Source organism: Malurus melanocephalus, unplaced genomic scaffold (genome assembly GCF_030028575.1).
Source record: "Malurus melanocephalus ecotype Western Australia unplaced genomic scaffold, MMel_1.1 scaffold_365, whole genome shotgun sequence".
NCBI classification, from domain to species: Eukaryota; Metazoa; Chordata; class Aves; order Passeriformes; family Maluridae; genus Malurus; species Malurus melanocephalus.
Window position 1 is genome coordinate 12237 of NW_026623597.1, and position 17695 is coordinate 29931.

At 38.3% G+C, this 17695-nt stretch overlaps 1 long non-coding RNA gene across 3 annotated transcripts in view; it reads right to left on the reverse strand.

The window, feature by feature from the left end:
- Nucleotides 1-17695, reverse strand: part of LOC130580827 (uncharacterized) — a 96076-nt gene that overhangs the window by 5622 nt on the left and 72759 nt on the right. For all 3 annotated transcript variants that reach the window (XR_008966155.1, XR_008966156.1, XR_008966157.1), the window contains exon 3: nt 11657-11747. This is a non-coding gene — a long non-coding RNA (uncharacterized LOC130580827). The remainder of the gene's footprint in view (nt 1-11656; nt 11748-17695) is intronic.

Sequence of the window (17695 nt, forward strand, 5' to 3'; positions counted from 1 at the left end):
AAAAAAAAAAAAAAAAAAAAAAAAAAAAAAAAAAAAAAAAAAAAAAAAAAAAAAAAAAAAAACAACAAAAAACCCACACAAATATCCCCAAGCAGTTGATTTTACTATAGTGAATCCTGTTTCCTGTCAAATGCACAAAATACCCCAAACCTATACCTCTTTATACTATAATTACTTCAAAATACATTCCTTACTTAGTACAGCTTTACAAAAACAATTGCATATCAGTCAGATACACAATTAGATTAGAGCAATGGCTCAAAAATCATCTCATTAGACACCAAGATGTGACTGGAGGCTATAGATCTTCAGTGAGATAATCCACTCAGGCACTATCACATTTCATCACTGGACCCAGCAGTGCAGCCTGTTTACTATGCTGTAGAGCAGCATACTTTAATTTGTATTTGCATAAAGTGAGAGTCAGCTTCAATTAAGAAAGTGATTACTGAGTTCCTTCAACTTTTTTTTTAATACTGTCATTCATTTCTGCAGTGGYATGAATTTTAGGTTCTGCAAGAGGCAGACAGCCATCAGCTGTCATTGACTAACGCAGTCAAAAATCAATCCTTGAATTCATAGCAACATTCTGCCAAAAGACTGCTAATATCTGTAGCTGAGGGTGACAAATCATAGAATAAGAGTATGTCATCAAAGCGAGTTCTTCAGCACTTCTCACAGAGCTGATACTTGTGAATGGTGAAAAGGAAGCACTGCTCCCAGGACAGTGGCCTGAGTGAAGCCAGGAGTTTGCAATAACTCCTCAGAAGTCAATGATCACTCATCAGTGGGGTGCAGAGCCAGGGGACCACAGCTCCCTGAGCAAGCACCGGCCAACCCACAGAGAAGAGCACCAGAGGCAACTTAGGGCTAGGAATAAACTCAAATCAGCACAGACAAGGCCCARGTTCCAGCAAAATCTCAACACTTATTTCCAATCTCTTTTTTTTTCTTAGCTATCCATCAGCTCCTCAGCCTTTTTGATGTCCTCCCAAGATACAGATTCCTACTTAAAGTTTTCTTCCACTCATATCCAGACCCTTGTTCCAGTCATAGAGAGTGTCTTTCCCCATGCACTGCTYGGGACATCCTCTGAACTGTGATCCTTAGACTGGCCATCAGAAATGAGGCAATAAAAAGAAGGKTTCTCCACCTCAGACCAACTAGAAAGCTGGCAAACTTTTTCTTTTACGAAATAACTTTAATAGAAAAATGAAATGGTAATGATTGTTTGCAAATCRATGAAAAGTGAAAGCAAAAACAGGGGAGGTTTAACAACAAGGGAAAAGCATGAAGTGAAAGAAAATAGCCAGGAAAGGACAGAAGTGTAAGCTAGGGAAGGAACAGGAACTGGAAAAGAAAAACTGTAGCAATTAAGGAATCAACATACATTCCTGCATTTCATCTTCACTTTTCTCTCTACACAACACTTGCCTGCTCCTTTTCCAGTTGGTACTATTACTGGCAAACCAAACACATTTCCTCAGGGCCCAACAGACTGTCAACACCATCAACAATGTAGAACACAATCTGTTCTGTAGTAGAAACACATTTTCAGGTGCTGTGAGTAATAGCAGTTAGCAMACAGTCCATACCACAGGGCCTTGTTCATTAAAAAAAATTAGAGTTTCAAAATGGGGTGGGGAAGACCTTCAGAAAAAGGACCCATTGATAGCTGTGAAATACCTAGAAACTCCCATTTTGCAGTGTGAAATTCAGGAACTTCCTGATCCTGCAACTGCAACAATATTCTGGAAAAATCCCACTGGCTGCTTGCTGCAGTCTTACCCTCTTGCCTGAGCCATGTGCTGTCGGCTCCTGACAAAGACCAGATCCTGGGCTGGATGCCCCTCYGACCAAGCACAGCCAGGTTCCCATTTTCTGCTAAGGTCTGAGTCTTTAACTGCAAGCTTTTCATTCACAGAWAAAGTAAATTTTGAAATTTCACCAACGGGAGTTAGGAATCTATGTGAGACCAGAGCCACAACAAGTAAAGCTGTGACTCAATTTGCATTAACAATGTGCYGAAATTTCATTATATGTAAAAGAAAAAAAATACTCTTAAATTACAAAAGCTTGTGTTTTGAAAGTTATCAAAAAAAAAAACTGGGAAAAAAAAGCACAAAAGACATTTAGAAACATGGCTTGATGGAACTAAAAGCACAAGTTCAGGACTGGAAGGAAATCCATTCAACAGAGCAGCAGATGACAATGCAGCAAGATAATCATAGCAAAAAAATAGCTGGGAAAAGTTGTAMCTCTTGAGCAAAGGACAAAGAAGATTAAGGTTAGAGTTGGATGAAAACTTTTTGTCAAATCTTGAAAATGCATACAAGTAGTTTCAAGCAAAGGCAAGGTTAATAGAAGCAGGTAAAAAAGAAGCAACACGAAAGTGATGCAAGCTTAGCTGCTGCATTCTATATAAATTTGGAATAGGCAGCACAGGGATTAGAGTAATATGTGTTGAATAATTAAMAAAGAAGATCATCACATCACAAATTATTGCTGTAGCCATCTGGACATACTTTTTTATATTTGCAAACTGTACTGAAAAACGTGCCAAAATTTGTACATAGATGTAAAGAGAAACCAGAAGGAAGACAGTGATACAGCAATTTCAAATAGCCGGGTTTTAAAAAAATATATATTCTACTTAAAACACTACTCTATCATTTTGTATATAAAAGTATTTGAGAGTACCTGGTATTTGGCTTGCATAGAAACTTAACATAATACATTTTAAATGTAAATCACCAATCTAAAGTACAAAACTGTACTGCTAAAACAAAACTATTAATGGATATCTGCACATTAATACTAGGCAAACTTCCAAAATAAAGATTATATTAAAGTAGTTACTACTTTAAAGAACTGCTGGATGAGCTCCAGATGTCATGAAATGACCATTGTGACAGCCTGCACCAGTTAGATAATAAAGGCAGCTTCATGTTTCTTGCAGTAGGTTCAGTCTTGCAGTTCTTTGGTACAGTTTTAAAGGGCAGTGGATATTAAATAAACACTTCTCAGCAAATGCATGATGGTCACAGCAATGGCAACCAAAATACAGTGGAGGAGAATACACCTTTTATGGCAAATCCACTCAGCCCCGTGGCCCCATTTGCAGATGCATTTCAGACTCCCAACCCCTCTCAATTCCCATCCAAATACCAGACTTTGATTTGTTTCTTTCCATTAATAACCAATATATTCTGCCTTCACAGCAACAGCTTAAGTGACAGCAAGGTGTATCAGACTGATATGAAGAACAGGGAGAGGTGAGGCAGCTCAGAGCTCCCATCCCACATCACCACTACAGAAGATTTCTGTTCCCCTATTAATTTATATGTAGCTTTTCTATCAATAAAAGACTCAAAAGACCCACTCCTCCCACCAAGCTTGCGGATTCTTTCACCAGTTCTTGGATAAGCAATAAAGTRTCCAATGGGATAGGTGGCCTGAACTATCCAATGGTTCAGTCTACACTGATTATACAAAATGCCTWGAGTACCAGAGAATGACAGAATGGTTTGGGTTGAAAGGGACCTTAAAGACCAYCTAGGTCTAAACCTGGTCATGGTGTCCCACAGGCAGGGACATCTCCCATGAGAGCAGATTGTGTAAGGGATCAGTAAGCTACAACTTCACTCTGCTGCTCTTGAACACTATCACTGCAAAGATGATGATTTAGATATTTTACACATTAACAACATTTTTACTACTCACAAAGACGTAACAAACAAATAAAAGCACTGTTTAATGTTTCCTCTAATTCCATGATTAACCTCCACGACTACAGGCAAAGGCGGCTCCACTTTTCTATATCAGATCTTGCACATAGGWCTCTGATTCACTTAGAACTGAAACAGAAAAATCAGACAACTCCTCACTGCACYAGTTTCGTCTTCTGAAGATGTTCATCAGAACATAGGAAACCCTGACAAATCTATCAGAATCCTGAAATAAGAAGCCAGAAGGAAAAATTTTTATTTCTGTTAGATCTTTCTGAAAGTTCAACCACATTTTTAGTTATTCACTCAATCCTGAAGTAAGATACAGATATTTTTAATTTTTTGTGAAATATCAAGTCAACAAATCCTTTTCCAAAATAAACCAGGCAAAATTAAAAACCGTGGAAGACATAAAGATTTTCAAACACCATTCGGCAGCTAAAATATCCAATCAATCAGAGTTTGCAAAAACAAAAGGCCAAATTCATTATTACTACAATACTTATACTCAAGAGTCCTTGTATCCACACACACATAGGTTTTACACATGCAAGGGACATCCCTGCAATGCCTGACTTTTGTCACTATAAATTTGCTTACTTTTTGCTAGATCCTAAAATACAGCATGACAAAAAAAAAAGCCTTCAAAGAGAATAGATAACAATTTTATTGTCTTCCTTCAAAATGATGGTTAAAAATCTAAGTTCTATTTTTAAGTGTGTTTAAAAGTAGYAAAACTTGACACAACAGAAATCATATGCTATCTGGCATAAAGCACTCAATGCAGATGTCAAACAACAAATAAGGAGATGTCAAATAACCTAAAGTTAAATGAGGAATGAATGGCTCTTGACATATTTGTTTCAATAAAGGGAAGCCTCCTGTGGGTTTTCTTCAGAGCACACACTGTGCTGTTCTGTGCATTTGTGTCTCAAAAATAATAAAATAAATACAGTCAGTTTTTTCCAAGTCTGAAATATCCTCCTATTTGGTTACTAAGATTTCAATATTTTATCTAATTCCTAATGATGATGCTCTTTTTAATGATWTCCATTTACAAGCTTTCAGGAAAAAAATCTATTCCGTAAAGTTATTTCACGAACTAACAATGTTGTGAAAATCCAATTTGTTTAGTGACATCTTTCCCAATGGTTCCTYGGTGGCTGACAGCTTTCATCAGTCAAAGACTAAATTACATGAAGTGTCACTGATGTCTCCATCATATCCAAAATCACTTCAGTAGCTTTGTAGCCATCATTTTTCATTATCACTTTGGAATCTTATAAGCATACAATATGTATGCACAGATTGCATACATTGAAAGATATCTCTGATTGCTCCTTTGGAGAAATCTACACTTCACAGACCAAATGTGTCAAGGTCACTTTGAGCTCAAACAGAAACACAGAGGACAATTACATCTTCCCTTAGATTTTTTTTAACAGCAAAGGCACAGACTCACATTTCTTGGGCTGTTTATTTGCATCCAGACCTCAGTTTGTCTCCTTTTTGAGGTAACCAAAACATTCTGTYATCAGCAGAAAAGGGTATTCATTTAAACACATAGAAAAGACTAAAACACTACCTTTCCTTTCCTGTATTTGCTTGTATTTCTTTTCCTCACCCAACAGTGGTACTACAAATACTCTTAAAATATAAAATCTCACAGTCTCCATCTCTTCTCCTCTTCTGTAATCAATTCACAGTTATGTTCTTTCCTTTATTCACTAAGTCTCTGCTTTGATGTCATTTGCATATTGATACAGAAAGACATGTTAAATCKACTTCCAAAACAACAGTTCAAAATCAAAGCTTTAGAAGGAATACCAAGGAAATCAGCCATTAAACAAAAAAAAAACCAAAAAGAACCCTTGGATATTGTATCTATTAATGACACGAGGTAAAACACAAGTACAATAAAATGTTTTACAAATAAAACCTTCCCTTTGGCCATGGGTGTGGCGTTGAAAAGTCAGAGCAGTAAAGTGTCACTTCATGCAGCAGTGGTRCAACTAGATACAAGTATCACAGGTATGAGAAGGGTCTGTGGAATCTCTCACTGGAATTCAAAATAAAGAGCCAGAGGGAAAATGCTGAGAATGCAATGCCTTTCCACTGGGGACTTTGTGTAATAATAGAATGCAGAATTTGATCCAGAGAGCAGCAAAAAGAAAAGAGGCTGGACACACAAAAAAAACCACACCAAAAACACACCAAACTAAGAAACTTCCTTTAAGGTATGCATCTGGCCACGTAAAAAATTGGCAATTTAAGGCAGTGTTAGGAAATGTGTAACTTGAGAAGACAGATATTTAAAATGCAAATAACATTCAACATACCAAAGAATAATAACAAACTTCCTAGCACAAACTTCCTAGTTGCTATGCTCTACCTCAGCACGCTTCACCCCAGAGAGAGGGTGGGACTCTCTCTGGATGCACACTTTGGATACAGGAACAAATTCCCCCCATCCTTTCATATGTGGCCAATTCTTTCTTCTCTTACAGACCACTTTCACCATGATGCTGATGGGACAGCTGCAGAGTGATCCAACAGAAATCCTATATTACGACTGTCACCATGATGGATTCTGTTTCTTTTACTACAGCCCTTCCAATTCCTACAACTAATWATATGACTGTACACAAACACATCTCTTTTACAGAAGAAATTCAGTGCACAGTTCACAGCTCTGCCTTTTTAAAAGACACAACCTGTATTTATACAGCAATAAACACATGATGTAGAAAGACATGGAAAACAGAAATTGAAACACGTTGCTCTCACTGTGAAAATCTTTGCAAACCTTCAGAGCTCTGTAAACAATAAATAACTGAAGCAGAGGTCATCTCATCAGGTTAACCATGAGTYGTGCTGCCAAGATAGAGAGTCTGCTCCAGCTAGGCTGTGCTAGCTAGTACATGGATTAACAGGAATTTCAATTTCCAGGGCTGTCAATCTTGCATGCTTTCCAGCACTGGATTCCACCATATTTTATAAAGATGCAATCTGAAGCTGACTGAAAAATAATTCAAATTCCTTCAGTAGTGTTGCCAAAGGACTTGCAGAGCAAACAGATTATACATATTTTAATGTACACATTGCAAGTATAAAAATCTGTGTCATGTGAAAAAAAAATATATATATAAATGCACTAAACTTGGTTCAAAAGCATCAGCAAAAAGGTCTCAAAACGGTTCTTTTCTACAAATTCTTTTGACATTTTCAATCAACATATAAAAGAGAAAGCAACCCATGGGATTTCAGGAAAATGAGATATATCTGGAATAATTAAAGGCAGCATCTCTATTGCAAGGAGTGTGACCTGAAGGARGGCAGTTGTGCCAGTGTGGGGGAGGGAAGATGAACCTTACCCCTAACTAGAATTTTAAGCACAAGGAAAAAAACAGAGAGATTAAAATTATAAATCAAATACCATTTAGTTTCCCACCAGGTGTTAAAACCCTGCTTCTAGATGTCATTAATCTCAGAGATTTAACTGGCTTTAATGGGAAGAGTCTCATTCCCYGCAGCAAGAAACAAAGCATCTTCCATTAGGCACAGTGACCTCATCCATCCCTCTTTGATCCTTCCTCACCTCATATGCAGATTCAAGCACGGCACAATCCATCACTTGAGTACAAAGCTGTTTGCAGCTCAGTGATCTGCACTTAGGTTACACACCAGCCACAAAGTTTCCTAAAGAGAATGAGACTCCTTCGACTCTGAAATTGCTGTTGCTGCTTTGACACAATGCAGGTTCCTTTTAACAAAGAACTTCTACTAATAATAATTTTTTCATTTTTATGATTCATTTGTTAAAATTCCAGAGATCCCTCACAAGGGGAAACTTCTCATCACTACACACACAGGGCCAAAAGGAAGACATCAGAAGAGTTAGAAGCCCAGGAAGAACTTTTCTTCATAAATGGATGAGCTCAAAAAATTAGGTGGGTAGGAAAATGGCTGACCTAAGCAATACTTAAAATTGGTAATAACTTATGTAACATTCCTCTTCCTCTTTCCCTTTCAACTGCTCTTATTCTGCAATTCCCATCCATTTATCTAAAACCTTTATCTCCTCTTCCTGCAAGAAAAATAGTCTTTCCTCAGTACTGTACATCACTATTTGAAATTTTCATATCATTTTTGTCATAGCAAATTTTGACCATGTTACTTGGGAATTCTGAGAGTCTCYATTTCAGCTTCCTTAGACTAATTTTTGTTACTGTTCTAAAAAATTTCATTTTTGCCAAGAGCAACTAGCCTCTCTGACCTAAAGAAAAAAGGAGTTTTCTTCTGAGCTTTTTGATTTCAAGTCCCTTTGGAAAACTTCCCAGAGGAAATACAGATACTGGTACAGGAATTTGTATTGCATATGCAATATTAATACTTGCATGGATCCATCCATAAAACACTGATGGAAATTCAAATACACTGATTATTTCATTCCCAATATCTGCTCCTCTCTAAGCTCCTAAAATTCTGTTAATTCTTCAGAACTTTATTCAATAGCTTCTCAACCTTGCTTACAACTTTTCATTCAATTCCTTCAGATCAAATTACCTGTTTTCCTCTAATCTTCTCCTATGACCATCTTCCTTCCAGTAACCTTATCTGTTCCAGCCATTTCAACTGCTGTCATTATGAAACTCTGTCACTTCTTGCCATTCCTCTTTGATCATGATAACAGAACTCCAGCACTGAGCTTCTCAAGCTAGTTCACAAACACAAAAGTATCTCCAAATTTATCAGTATTTTCTCATTCTCTTTGTACTTCCTTTGGACTTTGCCATTTCACCTTGTTTATCTCTCCCCTCAAAGTCTACTGTCTCTACACCAAAAAGGGTGGCACTAGAATTCACAGATTGAGAAAAGGTGTTCTGGTAATTCCTCGCTCCCTGACAGAATGTACAGGGATCACAGTAAACAGAAAACTGAGAGTTTTGGACTAAGAATTGAATTCTCAAAAGAAACAGCTTGAACACATTAAAACAGATGTAAGTGTAATTTATCAAGTGCCAAAGTAAGATTAAAAGAATTTATCCCACAATGAGGGAAAAGTCTCCAGGCTCAGTGGGAGACCTCAAATTACATAACAGCTTAGCATTTTTAAAAACAGTGTTAGCAACAGAGTTCTCTGGGAGTGCACCCTGAAACCTTACTGTTTATAAAATAGCATGTAAGAACCACCACAGTGGGTCAGACCGGCTGTTTAGCCAAACTGAAATGACAAAACCAACTCAGATAAAACACCCAGCCTGACCTGCTACTCTGTCTCCAGAAGCAGTTAAGAGCAGATGTTTAGGACAGTCATATACAAAAATTCTCTCCAATCTCACCAAAACACTCTTCCACAATTCCCAGCTCAGTAATTTTCTGATCCAGGGGTAATACCTTTGTTTGTCACCTCGGGCTTTTTTGTCTCCTCTTTTTTCCCACCTCCTTTTCCAACTTTGTTCAGAATCACTTTATACCCATACAGCAGACAAAGCATGCTGTGGCAAGGAAATTCAGAACTGACTAACACACTATGCAAAAAAGCCAAAACAAAACACTTCTTTTCCTAGCTTTCAAACTGTTCCCTGCCTCTTCCACCTCATCTCTCTTCTAATACCAAGGTAGCTGGAAATGTGTATTCATTTCCCATACACACACCTCACAGCTCCAATGATTTTATAGACATCTACCATTAGCGTAGCCACTACTGCTTTTCCTGTCTGGAAACTCTCATTTAGTTAGTTGTTCTGGTGTGGATGTTGCTCCATGGATGTCTTCTGCATCCTGCTGCTCTTCTTCATTCTTGTTGCCCTTTTCTGAAACTTTTCTTGTTCTACTCCTCTTGTTCTGAGATAAGGAGGCCAGGACAGCACACCATATTTGAGACACAAACACGTCACAGATTTAGAAAGTGGTCAAATATTTTCACTTCTCTCCTTTCAGAGCAATTCCTGATCTAAATTTGCTTCTTGATTGCCACTAAAATATAGAGCTGATTTTTTTCAAGAAATTGTTGCTTTTAGTCCCAAGACCTCAAGCTAACTCAAAGAATTTTAACATTACTGAATTTCTTCCATCATTTTAATGGCCACTTGGTTTTATGCAGTTCTTATGCATTTTTTCAGTCTGCCCCCTATTTGTTTACCTTCTTTTGTTCTGAATAACTTAGTTTCAGAAACCCGCTTTTGTCCCAAGTCACTTATGAATATAAAGTACCCCTGGGCACTCACAGAGATATTTATGGAAATCCACTGGTGATTTCCAACACATTTTTCTCCTGAAGTTTTTTTTCCCTACCATTTAACCAATTATCTACACAGCTGGTAGCCCTCCTCCTTAACCTCTGCCTGCTTAGCTCCTTTGAAAAAATTTCAAGAGAACTTTGAATACAAAATGCCTTTTCAAAATTTAAGTAGAACAATACATCCAATGATGTCTTTCATCTGCCTGCCAGCTGTCACCTGCAAAAGACCACAGCATTTTAGCAAGATTTACTTCAAATCACAAAAATGCTGGCTAGAGAGGATCTCTGGGAGTCACCCAGTCTGACCAACCCCTAGATTAGGTCAGCCGTAGCACTGTCCAACAGAGCTTCAAAGCTCCCTCACAGGGAGAGGTGCCATCCCCACCACAGCTCTAGATAATTTTATTCAGTGCTGCACTACATTCCTAGAAAAAAAGCTTTTCCTACTATGCCTAATCAGAACATTTCAATTTGCAATCCGTGTACATTAACCTCCTGTTACATGGTTTGCCACAACCAGGAACATTGACTCCATCATCTTTGTGAGCATCCTTCATGTAGCTAAAGGCTAATATTAACCAGTTCACCAGTTCTTAAATATCCTCTTAATCAGACTTTTATTCACAGGAATAATTTCTTTCTCAGTATCTCCACTGTAATACTCAATGTCCTTTCTAAAACAGAGGTACTAATCTAATTTTTTTAATTAATTCACTCAGTTTTAACTAGAGGTCTATTGGTTTATAGACTCCCTGAGTCCATGAATGCTTTCTGAGACATGGCATCAAATTAGACATCTTCAAGTACTCAACTGCCGAGACACTCAAAAGCAAGTGGCTTCATGCAACAGTCTGTAGCTGGTCTGTTTCACTCCACCATTCCTAAAAAACCTGGGTAAACTACATTTGGACCCATTCAACTGAGAACATGCAATTTGCTCCACAATTTTGCCTACAAATGCTTCCAGCTGAGAAAGGCAATCTCCTAAGCCTCCCACATGAAGGGTTTCTAAACAGGAACCATCCTACACTTTTCAGTGGTGAGCACATACACACAAGACTTACACAGTTTTCTGCCATTGATTTATCTCGGATCGTTCATTTCAAAGTGTCATCATACACAGGCCACACAGACTCTCCAGCTGACTTCCTGCTCTTGGTGTGGCAGAAAAATGCCTTTATTAACTTTCTGTTTAGCCTGATAGGARAATGTTTTGGTCTTATATCCTTTTYTGAATACAGACACAGCTTTTTTTAGGATCTGTCCTCTTGTTTTTAACAGCCTCCTCTACCTTGTCATTTAGCTATGTGGGCTTCCTTTTCCTAAGACGTTTTTAGACTGACGGTAAGCATTTGTGTGCAGCCTCCAAAACAGCATCTTGAAATAGTCACCTACAAAAATGTTACTCTTACAGTTATCCTTTCAGTGTCATTTTAAAAAAAGTACCCCATTTTTAGCTAGTTTCCCTTTTTGAAGTTGAATGTAATTAAGAGAGGTAAGAAGAGAGAATTGCAGGTTCTCTTTCATTCCTCCCATTTCCATTTGTTGAATTTCCTTAGCTTAGGGAAAAGAGTCARCTGTAATGGTCTACAAAGTCCTATCACAAGTCTTTTTCCCAGACATCATCTTACAGTCTCTCCACGACATCATCTACCAACAGAACAAAATACAGTCTCTCACCCACCTTTCAGTCACCATCCCTTTGTAATCATGCACTGCCTCTGTTCAGCGTTGTGCACAGCCAGAGTGGGGTCCTGGGTCTACCTTGGAGGCTCCTAGGAGTTAAGGAAACACAGAAGGGAGATAATAGGTATTGAGGAGACAGCTCAGCAGCATTTCTCAGGCATTTATAGCAGACATAAAACACGTCTCACAAGTCAATAAATTAAAAATGCAAGGCACTTTAACTACATAGTGTGAACAAAAACCAAATGGAAAGAGATAGACAAGAAAAAAAAAAAAAACATTCTTTAAAATATCTGGCAGCTTGGGGTGAGAAACAGAAGAGAAATATTTGCTGCAGAATCACCAAAATCCATGAGACATTAATTTGAAAACAATCCTTACCACAAAATTTTGCCTTGGTGCCTTAACATCAATAAAATTAAACATGCCTAATACATGGACTTCAATCTGTCCCTGAGTGAAATCCATGACAGAATTCAGATGGGTAAAATTTCAGAGTTCTTCCATCGTCCCATAAAACATAAAGTTCAAGAGGAACATTAGTTACTGTCTAATATCTCAAAACAATACAAAAGGCATTTTCAAGAAAGAGATGCGTCATTAAGCCCATTTCAACACATTAACCCATCTTGCAGGAATGACAAATATAAACATTCAAAAAATTATCTCTTGCTTTTTTTTTTATTGAAACAAAGAAGGTGCTGCTAATCAATCAAGTTGTATCTCTACTTGAAACGGCAAGACAGGAATCACACAGCAGTTTCCTGCTCTCAACACCTCAAGRAAAAGGCACTTCATAAGAAAAAACAGTAGTAGTCTGTCCAGTTTAAGCATTCRTTTCCTAGACTGAGAACGTCTGTGGAACAGAACAAATACACCAGCAATCAACAGTTCACCTTTGAACCTAAACAGAGACATGAGGCAAAAAAGGAGTCATTGTTCCACTCTGTTTACCCACTTACACAAAATGACTGTACTAGATGACTGGAAGTGTTTGTGATTTTTTTCCAGTTCTTTCCTGAGCTATGAAAGTCTCAGGAAATCTGCCAGATGCATAAGCATAAAAACTTTTGKAAACATCATACGAACAAGAAGAACTGTCCAGGTTAGACAACAAAGATTCAGGTTTATGTTCACCACATCGAAATTTCTCAAGGATCTCAAGTTCTCCCTATCATCAGGTACTTCAGATTATAATTTACAAGTTTTCTCCTAAATTAAGAATTTATATCATATGTGCACATATACACACCCCTCCATGAAATTCAATGACRTCAAATTTGGCTGTAGAAGTTGCCAAAAGCAGATTTAGATGGTGTTCTCCATGGCATAGAGATCAATCAAAGCTACAAGATAGAAAGTCACTTTCAATTTCATAGTCCAAGGTGGTAGGAGAAGCTTATATTTTCAAGAAGACATTGCATCACCTWTTTTTTGCCTCCCACTTTGCAGAAAGGCAAGGACAAATTTAAAACTTGGAAGAGGACCAAATTCTGCTTTTCATACTACTTTGTACCAGAGAAAAACTGAACACCTCAGCACTCAAACTACCCGTCACCGGYGCATGTTGATGACAAACTACTCTGAGACGTTCAGTCTGTCAAGTAATTAATTATAACTGTTACCATGCAGTAACTTCTACRGACAGCTACAAGCAGCCCATCTCCAAAATGCAGTGTGCTAGTGATTTATGTATGCACTCACTACACCAGAATGAGRAGCTGAATGATTAGACTTTGAAACATTACAAAGAAGGCAGTATACCTCAATTTTCCAAAACAAGCCTAACAGCACTAATGCTTTCTGTAAGCACTTCACCCTGCCCACTGTCCCACCACCACTCACTCACAGTTCTTATTTCTAAATAAACATATCCGATGTTATTTGATCACAATAAAAGCTTTAGCAAGTTTACTTTTATTCTAATCTTAATAATTACCTAAACAAAACTGGAAAACAGAATATGAATCCATCTTACTGATTCAGGGAAAACGTGCACACACAAAAGCTARTACATAAACAATAGATTTCTACAGATTCACATCTTGCTTCCCTTACACTTCTTCATATGGCAACCCTGCTGCGCCTGTGACTGTGGTCGCACTCTCATCAAGCACAATACTGTGCATGGTGGTCAGAATTACACCAGAAACTAGCCTGGGTATCCACCAATTTAAGCTAAAATTAGGCTAACTCAGACTACACAGCCCACACCAAACCAATCTTRCAGAAGCTGTAAATAAAGCCACCAAAATCAGAAGTCTGACTGCAAAAAAAACCCCATCATTTATTCTACTGGGAAGCAYGTAAYCAWGTTTTAGTTTACTTTTGCTTTGGTTTAGCATCAGTCCATGTCTCTGTCTCCCATTCTTTCCTTTCAAAATGACTTCTGGAACTGATGATCAGTTTCAGTCTAACACAAAAAATTCCATGAAAATGGTCAGGAAAAACAACAGACAAACTCACTTTCCAAACAGCTGTTTGTCCCTACTCTCAATGACAAACACAGGTACACAAGAGTGGAATTCAGCCATGGTACATTCCATTTTCCAGAAGCCCACTAATTTAAAAGAATGGGGCAGTGGAGCAGAGGGGTGGACTTTGGATAAAACCATTCACAGGTGGAAGGTTTCCTGAAATCTTCACAAGATTTAAAGTCAAACACATGGGAGTGCTGATTCCTGCTGCCATGAGTATATGGCAGTAAAGTCATTGGTATGACCAAGCCATGTGATTAAAATTGGCAGGGGCACCCAGGAGACTGCACATGTAGTTAGCACCCTTCTCTGTGATTTGGGTGCAGGCACTGTACTCACATCTGCCTACTGCACTTGAAAAGATATTTGGCTGCACACTGGATTGAGCAAAGAAACAATCACAGCACGTCTAGACACCACGGCTCGCTGGCACGCCGAGGCTCCCCACTCGTGTAGCTGCAAAGCCCTGCTCAGGCAGTGCGTCACAGCTGAGCCTCACCTCACCCAGCCAGCTGTGAGCTTGTCYGGGCACTCAGGATCTTCACACAACRCCTAATGACAACCCCTGCTCACCCCACAAGGCAACAAAATGCACGGGTGGGATAAGAACATGCCAGCTCCACACGGTTTCACCAGCCAGCCTTGGCTTTTGCTCCACAAAGTTGACAACCTGAGTTAAGGAAGCTGCTCCAAGTGACATTGGGTGATGTGAGTGGAGCTGATGTAGAAGTGTCAAGGACACCAAACAGATGGGGCTTTCMCCCACTTCAGTGTTCTTACCCTCTATACACAGGAGAACTGAACAAATATAAGTAAACTTCATATCATGCTTAAAATACTATTGAACACATTGTTTGCTTTTGTTGATACCTAGCAAGAGAGAAAATCGTGTCAAAACTGAAAGTGTATCAAAGCTGAGAAGAAGAGAGGAAAACAAGAGTAGGAATAAAAAGATAAAAATACTCTCCTTCCTCTTCCTCTCCTCCAAAACATGACATCATTATGCAAATATATCCTACTTTCAGGAATCAATCAAGGATGAAGGGTTACAACTGCAATCCACAACCRTGTGTTCCTTCTACAAGCACTAACATTTCCCCTTATGATACATGCTAGCCTAACATTACTACTTATCTCTCTCTTCATGCTGAAGAGGGAAAAATATCTCATTAAATCCAGCTTATTTGTTTGACTAAAGAATGCACATGGAAAGATGGCAATTATTAAGCAKAATCTAAGCATAAGGAACATGAAAGAAATGGGAATAGCCTTATAAATCTGCATTTTGTTTATATGCTTTCCAAATCACAATATTGGGCAGAGTAAACTAAAATAAAATAAATGTAGGAATTTTTAGGAAGAAAAAGCATAACAAATGAAAAGCCTGTAACATCCTTGAACATGTCCCAGCCACCACTGCTTGAGGCCACRGAACCAGCGCACACAAACACCTCCCAAACAGACAGACACCTGCAGACAAATACTGCAAAGTGGAAGCTCAGTGCACACAGGGCTGCACACACTCCTGCTTCACGTGCAGGGCTGGGAAACTTCCAGGTCTTGATAAGTGTCTTCTGGCTCAACTCAGAAATTACATCCGAGCAAAACAGGAGCAGTCCCAGGATTCTCTTCAGTTCCAGCATCGCTCTCRCCTTGCTGAGCACAGGCTCAGCTGTTCAGTCATGAGCAACTGTGGATGGACTCACAGGGCTGCGTGCAAATCATGTAAGCAATAGATCTGATTCATGCCGAGTTTGTCAGGCTGACCCCATAGGCATGGTAAACTCAACACAACCAGAACAGTCTCCATTAGGACAAAATAAGAAGAAATGTAGGACTGGAGTGCCAGGACAGGAAATATATTGCTCACRGAAAAGCACAGACCAGAGTATGTGAAGACACCAATCAGCCAGAGTTCTCTGGATGAAAATAATAAAACAGAATGACATAACATTTATTTGGTTTTGCAGGGATTTGACTAATAATAACAACTCATTTGAAGCCACTGAACTTGCCCTGCTACTTGCTTTAACTCCATCCAGGTCAAAGTGACAGGACATGTTAATGTACATTTAACCTTTTAACTAGCCACCACAGATTTATAGTCCAAGAGCAGCACTCAGAACTTCCAAAAACCCCACCACRATCCCAAAATAGTCATTTTTAAAGTATAATAAATTATTAAGACTGCTGACAGAACAAACAGTATTACCTTGTTTAAAATGTTAAAGCTGGAGAAAAACAGTAATAAAAGAGAAATTATTGTGGTCTTGCTCGCACTGAAGTCATGTTTTTCATGAAGACTTCAAAGAGCAGGGAAAACATGGCCTTTATCCAACTTTCTGCAAACTACACAACTGAGTAATTTTATTTAAAATAAATCAGTAMTGATACAACTCTGATCTCCTTGAGTTTGACAGCAAACCTCCTGAAAATATTTATTCTTGAGTGAGACATCATTTATMCTTGCGCTTTTCTGGTCTTTGACTGGAGTCTATAGGACACTATATGTGGTATGTTTCCAATGGTATTGCTAACTACATGTCTCCAAACTTTTACATGGTCTTCTGAACCTGAATTTCACTGGTTTGATGAGCCACGCAGACTTTTCCAGTTCCAGAATATTGACAAGAATAACACCTTTTATCACCTTCCAGCCAAATGGTATTAGTACTCACTACAAAAAAAAGGCCAAGAATGTCGTGACCAGAGAAATTAACTTCATAATGCAAGTCAAAGAACTATTGAACACTGTAGCATGCTGTACACAAGATTTGCTTCTGTGTGTACCTCCACAAGACTTAGGTAAGAATAAATGTTTCTAGCATTTTTGGGTGTCCTTCAGATGAAACTCAATAGATATAATGTGTTTTGTTTGGGGTTTTTGCATCCATTTTGGTTTGGTTTTGTGTGTGTGTTTGTGTGTATTTGAATGTTAGTATTGCAGAAGGATACTGTGCAACGGTCTTCTCAAGAAATGTCGTTTCTTCACCAAAATGCAACCCTGTACTGCTTCTACCTCTTTTACCATTTTCACCTGTAAGAAAAATAGTCTCAACATCAGCCCACTCACCCYGATAAGAGCACAACCACTCTTGAAGTAAAATGTTAGTCCTTTTCTGGAATTCTTCCAAGTAATTTCATGTCTTAACTGATTCTCTGATTTAAGTGACATGCTRGTAACTGATGTTAGCACATAAATCTTAAACTTCATTGATCACCATGTTTTTCAATATCTATGAAAATTTAGGAAAAACGAGCAAAACTGAACACCCTGTAATTTATAAGTTTAGCCTTCATGAAACAGTTGCTTCCTTCCTCTCATTAACCAGTTTTTTTCCCCTTTATTTTCCAAAGGTGGCAAGTAAGCTAAGAAAGGTAAAACAAAAATTATGGGTACCACAGAAAATCAGTCCWTAGCAAATGCATCTTTAAATAGGTAACCACAAAAATATTGTTTTCTCTGACCTTTTGCAAACCTTGAACCTTTTCATTTCAGTTTTAAAAAATTCACATGAAGCTTAGATGACACACATCTCCTGGAAAAAAAAAAAAAAAAG